An 8,704-nucleotide genomic window follows, 5' to 3' on the forward strand; every position below is an offset into this window, starting at 1 on the left:
CACATCAGCTCTACCAAGATTGTTTGATATTACGATATGGTGAATAAAAGGATCATTGCATTTATTTTGTGTTACATGTGATGGAGAACATCATGATCTATAATGTAAAATTTCTCAGGGGAATTTAACATAATTTGCATGATGGATAATAGTTGGACAAGTTTAGTGTCATTCAACAATTTATTTTATTTATAAACACATATTACATATTTTATTTTTATTCACAAGTTTTGAAGTTAAAAGTAATTTGCTTTCTATTCATTCACTTTTTACCACGCGAAAATTCGCATAACGTAGCCGACAACGCTGAGACAGCAATACTAGTCAGCGCACGTATTGTTTGTTGATATCTGAATGCAAATGAAGTACGAACGGGAACTTGCGAGACTTGCATGACGTCATGGGTCAAGCAGCTTTAAATTCAAGATGGCGGTTATTTCAAGGCGATCGTCGGTCTTGCTGCGAAAAATCCATTAGGAGGAGAGAAAAATTACAAATACCGAGTAACTATTGAGCGGGTAGGTTATATGAACACCGGACAAGGTCCTTTTTGAAAAGTTATGTCACATTTGTGTCTTTGAAAATTTCTGGCGAAGGCCGTATCCTGTGCGAATTTTGCGTGTTACACATCGTAGCCCTACCACTCCAATGACCAAGCTACCCGAGTGGCAGAGGCTACGGATTCGCAGCAAGTAGCGTGATAAATGCGCAAAGACGGGTTCCAGCGCTGACCGATCAGCCACACATCGGAGCAATGAGGACGGGTTAAGCTCATTACATAACACATTGGCTCGACTTTTGAGGTGCGGAATGGAATGTAAACATCCATGGGAATATTGACGCTGTTTATCCAGCAAGTTTGGCCAAATCTTTTCAATGATTCCTCAGCCTGTGAGCTTTACCAAGAAATGCTTGTGAATGCACTAGCTGGCGAGCGAAACTTGAATGAAGGTAATGTTATATTTTGTTTAACCTATTGTTAAACCATTGTTTACAAATCCAAGCCCCTCTGATTGTGGGAAAAAGGGCTGCAGTCTGTATACAGTGGGAGGGGGGTATGTCAATATACTGGCCATTAGAAAACCATTTATGCGACCAAACAGAACTTTAAAATGTGAGCCATATTTTTATAACATTGTAGAAAAATCACTTGATTGTTTTTCTCAGCTGTAATCATGATTTGTAAATCATTCCTTGTGTGACAAGAACAGTAGAGGTTGAGATAGAGAATTAATCACTACATCATCAACTCTGTATTTGATCCATCAGCATACTGTATTTGCCATACAAACTGTGAAGTTTGAGCTTAAATGATCTCAGGAGAGACAAACTGTCCAGTTATTATCAGGATCTACCAAAAACCTCCCCTGGGCATAATTCACAAAAGAAGCCCATCTTTATATTCATCATGGATGCAGTGTCATCTTCAACAAAAGTAAATATTAAGAAAATTGAGTAACAAACGAGTAAAAAAATCACCCATATGTTCATTTATCTGCACAAGATTGTATTTTTTACGAGCATCTTATTAATTATTTGTTCTAGCAAGATCTCTGCCACAGATGGAAATGCTTGGGATGCATCTTTCTGTATAACTTATACTTATTTTGGCATAGAAAGATAGGAAATGATGTCAGAGAGTTTATATGACATACATGTAAAGTCAGTGGTGGCTAGCATAGAGTAGATATTTCATAAATGTGAGTGGAACTTTGTCATTTCTCATACCATACATGTATACTGTAATTATTAATTTTATAGACAACAGTCCAACTCTATCTGTGATGTAATAATAAACTACTGGTATATCATGTAAGTGTTCAGTGAGGGACAATGATTTAGACATATGACTCCTGTAAAATTTTCTTTTTCAGGATTTTGACACAGAGATGATGTATTGGAGACTTATTACCTGTAAGAAAAGACCACCAGTCCACCAGCCTTTCATTAACCCTTAAAATGTAAGTGTGATCATCTGACAAAGATCAAATCTGTCCAACATTCTCTCTCTTTCCAGTAATAAGACTGTGTTCACAAACACCTCAGGACGGGAATGGCGGGGACTTGAAAACAGTTATTTGTACTACGTGCAGAGGAGGAACTTAAAACATTTCTGAATATCAAATTCCTTTCCAAATATGTTATAGCACTTTCATTTCCTGCCATTTAATTTTCAGCACACCCTTTGGGCACTGTGAGTGATTAAAGCATAATAATGCACTTTTCATGCACATGTAATATTTAATTTTTGCTAACTGGAGACCACTAAAACTAATGGTATATGTATGTGTTATTACATTTGGATCATCAATTAAGCTCACAGTTTTAATCATTATGAAAGCCAAGTCAGAATATTGTTTATTTCTACACAAAATTTAGCTTATTGGACAATTTCACAATCGTCATGAAAGCTAAACCAATAATATTTTTCTGCTTAAAATTTTCCAATTTTTTACTTCCCATTTGCCATACACATGGCAGCTGGGAGGTTGTTTGCAATCATGAATGGCATCAAAATATCTGCATGTGATATGTCTGACCAGACATTGTATGTCCGTACAGTGTTTGTATGTCTGTCTATCTGTCTGTCCAGATCAAAAACTTCCAAACCTCTGCTTATGTTGAGCTGATTTTTGAGTAGTCATGCCATGTGTGATGTACGGTAGATGTGCCGTTGTTTAAATGAACCTCATCATTGAAATGATGGCAAAATTCTCATATTTGTTTTTTTGTGGCAATATTTTCCACTTTTTGATCAAACTATCTTCTTCTTTGAAAGTGTTTATCCCATTTCTTACAAATTAGGTGCCCAGGTCATTATGAGATGAAGTACTTCATATATGCTTCAGTATAAGAATGATTTGCAGTCGAATTTTCTTAGCAATCATTCTGTAGGATTACAATGTTGCTGTATGTGTTTGCTAGCACTGAGTATTTTTATAAAATGGAAGTGCAGTGTCATCAACAGTTTTTGTTGTATTTTTCATGACATATCATTACATGTTGTTTTTTTCAAAGTCAATATCATGACCGTTGTTTATCTTTTCTGATCACAGCTTCTGGCCAAAAGAAGTCACCAATGACAACACATACAGACAGAAAAAACAATGTAGACATTTTGTCAACAAAAGGATAAGAGATAGACACCTTGGAAGCATTTACCATTGTGGTCTTGTGGTCTGTGTAAGTCACATGCACAGAAACTACGTGTAGTTGAGAAGTGAACATCAAATCTACGGCGATATTTTTTCCTATGATAAGCCCAAGACCTAAAGTATGTAGACCTGGAAACTGGACATGTTTAACAACCACGTGCTGAGCAATGAAACTTCATCGGATGAATGATCTGGTGGAATCAAAGTAAACATGTACTCAGAGACTGTAGTGACAGTGATGTAACGGGATGTAATGGAGGAATTCTTCTTGTATTACTGACAAAAGTTTGTTAATTTTCTTTCTGTACATTTCTTAAATTAGATTAAGTTGTATAAGTTGTATACAATTGAGCTTGTCATTTTCTTGTGGCACATGTAGCCAATGCAGCTGCCCTTCTCACTGTCTGCTCTCTTATTCGGTAGTTTAGTGAAACAGCAACACTACACAGCAAAACTTCCATTCAGAAAGGCATGTCCAGGGCTAGCAGAAAACAAGCCTAATGCCAGTCTTAAGCTTGTTTAAGGCTAGCCTAAAGCAAGCCCAAAGCATACCCAGCTTGACAGCAAAGTCTGCATGTCTCATTCTCACCTTGTCTGGGGCCATTGAGTCTAAAGGTGATAACTATCATTGCCACTGAATTACATGTGTGATTTCCTGCACATTGTAGAGATAATGTAGTGTTGAAAGCTACTCTGTGGGTCTCAGACTTAGTTTGGGCTTGTTTTTGGCTTATCTAAGTCATGCCCAAAGCAGGACTTAATTGAACACAAGTTTTGCTGTGTACTGTATCAGGTGTTTGTGTATTCAGTAAAATTCACTTGTTTGGAAAGGTATTGGTCATTTCTTAACAAGTACAAGGCCCTGTGTCCTAGAATTATTCCTGTCATTTGCTATTGAAAATTGTAACACATACAATTTCATATTTCTATGCTTTGACCATGACAACATCAGATATCAATAAATTTTCCTGGACACAGTGCACAATTGAACATCATTTCTACAGGGTTTGAGACGGTGTTCAATTGAACGCCATCTCAAAGAATGCTTGAGATGGTGTTCAATGGAACGCCTTCTCAAAGAATGCTTGAGATGGCGTTCAATTGAACGCCATCTCAAAGAATGCTTGAGATGGCGTTCAATTGAACGCCGTCTCAAACATTCTTTGAGATGGCGTTGAACGCCATCTCAAAGAATGCTTGAGATGGCGTTTAATGGAACGCCGTCTCAAATAATGCTTGAGATGGCGTTCAATTGAATGCTTGAGATGGCGTTCAATGGAACGCCGTCTCAAAGAATGCTTGAGATGGCGTTCAATTGAACGCCGTCTCAAGCATTCTTTGAGATGGGGTTCAATTGAACGCCATCTCAAGCATTCTTTGAGACGGCGTTCTATTGAACGCCGTCTCAAATATCAATTGCCTGTTTTATTCTTCCAAAAATGTAATTATTTTTTATGACAGAGGTAATAATGCCAGACTGATAATAATATGCTGCGCAAATTCCAAAAAAGATTTATTTTTGAGAAAGCCAATGCAAAGTTACTTTTTTGCCTGTAAAATATCTCAGTTCAATTTTCTTGTTGTAAATCTGTATTATTTTATTCATTAATTGTTGAATAAAAATGATAGTCAATAAAAATGTGTTTTTGTACTGTCAATTTTTGGGTTTCACTTTTGCAAGTATGTCTTACATCTGAATTTATTTGATGAAATTATAAGTTATTTGGACATATATAAAAATGCGATTTTTGAACTTGCAAATTTTAAAATATATTACATGGACGGAATGGAAATTTTGAATTGTGATTTTTAAGTCAATCATTATGAAGAACCTTCAAACAGCAGAATTTTGCAAACTAAAGAATTATGCAGAAAATTTTAGCAGCCTGAAATTATAAACCATAAACTCAAACTTTTGATAACGAAATTTTGCAAAATAGTGGTCAATTACAGTGAAACTAACAAATTTATCATGTAAATATCAGAAAACCTCAAGATCAGAAAATCCCAAATTAGATCAGAAGGTGTTAAAAACAAAACATATACGCAACAGTAATAATCAGGGGATTAGTCCACAATTTTTACCATACCAATGAACATTGAACACAAAACACCAACCAAAATTTAATAGCCAATATTTGGAGCTATTTCCCCTTGTTTTGAAAGAACAATATTTGCCGAAACCCCTTTAAAGGCCATCAAGAAAGAGGTATTTTCTGGAAATAACTACCGTTCCAAATGTAACGGTAACTACATTTAGTCTCGTATTCATTAGTAAGTGGCAACAAAGTGACTTACATAGTGTACTTACTGAGGCTCGAAACAGAACATGATATGTAACAGCAATAAAGAGTAATTATCATAGGATACATACTTCAACAACTCTCAACGGATTTTGTAAGGATGAATACTCGCGTAACGCATTTTTACAGTGGCAGATGCGAGGTAATGCTCATTGGTATAATTTGCATAAATATATACCAATAAACGTCACATCTTGCACAAAGAGATGCATTTTGTGACTGTTTAAACATATTTGACATATTCTAGTTAAAACACAATGTGTGTTCTTGGTCATACCCGTTAGAAATAGGGAAGGTAATTAGGTGCATTTTACAACTCTCGAAGAAAGACTCCATATGTGTTTAATGTGGTCATGATGATCTGGAACATTATGCTCAATTACACCGACAACACTGTAGTCAATATCTAGTTGACATTGTTGTAAAAACTAACATTTTATGGCACTCCATTTAACATCATCAAAACCCTTGTTAACTTGATTGATCGAAAGCACTTGTTTCCTTGAATCGCTTTCTTGGTCCTTCTTTAAATGTAAAGATTTTAAAGTCGATCACTCCAAGGCGTGAACCAGAATAGACACGGTTCTTTAAAACATACATACATACACACAGACATGTAAATGAGATGCAAATGAAATGATTAACCTTATACGATACGCTCCTTTGGTATACCAAATGAGAGATAAAAATAATTGTAATTTCTTCCCAATAATTCTGTTAACGTTAAATGTATATCAATTAAAGATCAGACATGAATTAAAATTCATTAAGTTTGATGTTCATCAATTCGACTAATTTTGCAAAAACCTAGAGTGATAATATATCGGCATCGATATAATGTACAAGCTTTGGCATAGGTCATTGTTTTTGTACCAGATAACTGTAAGATAGTACGCGCCTCGAAAGTTTAAATATTTATATGCTCAAACTTCCTCAATGAAACTGCCAAACAAGCTCTTACTAAATGAAGAATATAAATCAGAGGTCATCGAGTAAAGTGCTGTATCAGAGAAAAGATTTAATATTTACAGATATTCGAAATTCAAACCGACTGCCCTCCCTTCGATTTCCGAAAAACTAAGAGGCTGAACATTATTCTTACTCCATGGGCTTAAAAATGAGCCCCCACGAGCGTTAGACCAAAACCATATTGTAAAATTTTGACAGTCGGATATCTGCGCCCGTGGTGCATTCTATTTTAAACGTCATTTCTCGCTGGATTATTGCAACATGCATTTTGTATCTTGATAACAACGAGAACTTCACTAATCAATAAGTGGGCTATCGGAAAAGCATATGAGTAAACATACTATAACGTTGTCGTCCACGTTGATATTGATTACTTATTAAGTTTTAAATGAGTATTTGAAGGTTACAAAAAAATTCGTAAGGATAGCTAAGAGGGACCGTGCTAATGTAAGTGGAAATGATAATGGAAAGCTATGATACCGGAAAAACACGCAGACAGAATACAAAAATATGTATAGTTCAACGCCTAAATATCACGATAAACTTGTACATTTCTGTATACAGCATCCAGATTGCTTCCTGGAGTCATACCAGATGTCACTGATGATATAAAACACAGTGTCAGAAATTGGCATGACAGAAAAAACGAGTATTGTCTGTCTTTGTTATTGGTTAAACAGTCACGATGAAGCTTCTTCCAATCGACAGAGAGACGAAATGGCGCCTGGTATGTACAGAACAAGCTGTCTCACGTCCCCAGTGCGCTGGGAGTGTGAGAACACAGTGTGAGAACAATTTGTTCTCACACTCTGTATTGTTGCGCGACCGAACACCTCGTATGTGAAACGTATGTTGATTGGTCAATTCTGCTCAGCGCCTAGTTCTCTGTACGAATTATTTGACGAATAGAACATCGCGTAATGTACAACTGGCACTATAGAATAGTATAGGGGACAGACGACTGAACCGCAGAGTGAACAGGTTGTTCTAGATTTGAGTACGGTCAGCGCGGCGTCGGCAACAAATACACGGAGGATGACCGCTTTTATGTTGTAACGGGAGAATTCAGGCCATTACAAACCTATCGGCTATTTTCGCTCGTCGACATATTTTCTGGAGAAGAACTGACTTGACAGCGATACAGTTAGCGAAAGACTTCGATGAGCGAGCCATTTGCACACGAGGCTGTAGCAGACGACAGCTTTCACGCAACGTCATCAACAGATGGCCACCAGAGCTGTTTCGCAACATTTTCCTCAGATGACCTGGAGAATTTTGTGGCTGACCAACAAAACAAAATTGCCATATCAGTAATATACATGTTAACGTGTTTGATATGCTCATCAATGAACGGAACTTCATTTTTCTTTGCGGAATGATACAAATGAAACAAGTGCAATCGTGTGCTGGATTTTGATAGTATAAACCTACCACAATAAAATGCAATTTTCTAAAGATATTGGAGGGACGTGAGAAAAATAATCCCACACCCCAATGGGTTGGGATGGAATGTCTCACACTCGTTGGGGAATTCTGTCTCACACTCGCCTTCGGCTCGTGTGAGACAGAATTCCCCAACTCGTGTGAGACATTCCATCCCAACCCGTTGGGGTGTGGGATTCTATTAATGATCAAACACAGTTGCAAAAACCGATACTGAGGGCAAATCATAGGCAGCAAGACATTTATTGAGATGACTAGTGCAATCAGCCAAGAGCATACTGACTGTACAGATCTCAAAAGCACTGGATAAATAGCAAACGATCACAAGCTCTCGAAGAAGGCAAATCGAAGGCAGCATGGGTCTTGAAAGTGAAAAGACTTTCGCTCGAACTTTCCTCAATGAAAGTTTTAACCATTCTCTTACAAATGACAAATCAAGAATAAATATCGAGGGTTACCGTGCAAAGTTTTGTACTACAAAAATAAATTACACATTTATCAAAATGCAAAATGGTCACTGTCCCTGTGTTAACTCTATGGGGAATTTTTTTTTCACTTTCGGAAAATTTAGACGCTGAAAATTTTCTAATCGAAAAACCTTTAAAATGTGCCTCCATAGCATTATTGATGAGTAAATTGTACACACAATACACAGTATTAAAAACATCAGAGTCCAAATATCTGTTCCCAAGGCGTATTCTTCCTCAAGTTCAACAATGTACCTAAGAAGTCCTATCAAAGTCAGTACATTCATAAGGCCAACTCACAGAATTTCATTAAATTCATTGCGTAATATGGTAATGGTTAAAAGTTCAAATGAGCTAAATTCTGTAA

At 36.6% G+C, this 8,704-nt stretch overlaps 1 long non-coding RNA gene across 1 annotated transcript; it reads left to right on the forward strand.

Annotated features, from left to right (window-relative positions):
* Positions 1-297: 297 nt before the first annotated feature.
* LOC139122503 (uncharacterized) lies at positions 298-3,794 on the forward strand. Its single transcript, XR_011549490.1, has 3 exons — positions 298-951; positions 1,875-1,961; positions 3,057-3,794. It is a non-coding gene; the product is annotated as an uncharacterized lncRNA (long non-coding RNA).
* Positions 3,795-8,704: the final 4,910 nt, after the last annotated feature.

This window comes from Ptychodera flava, chromosome 22 (assembly GCF_041260155.1).
Source record: "Ptychodera flava strain L36383 chromosome 22, AS_Pfla_20210202, whole genome shotgun sequence".
NCBI lineage: Eukaryota > Metazoa > Hemichordata > Enteropneusta > Ptychoderidae > Ptychodera > Ptychodera flava.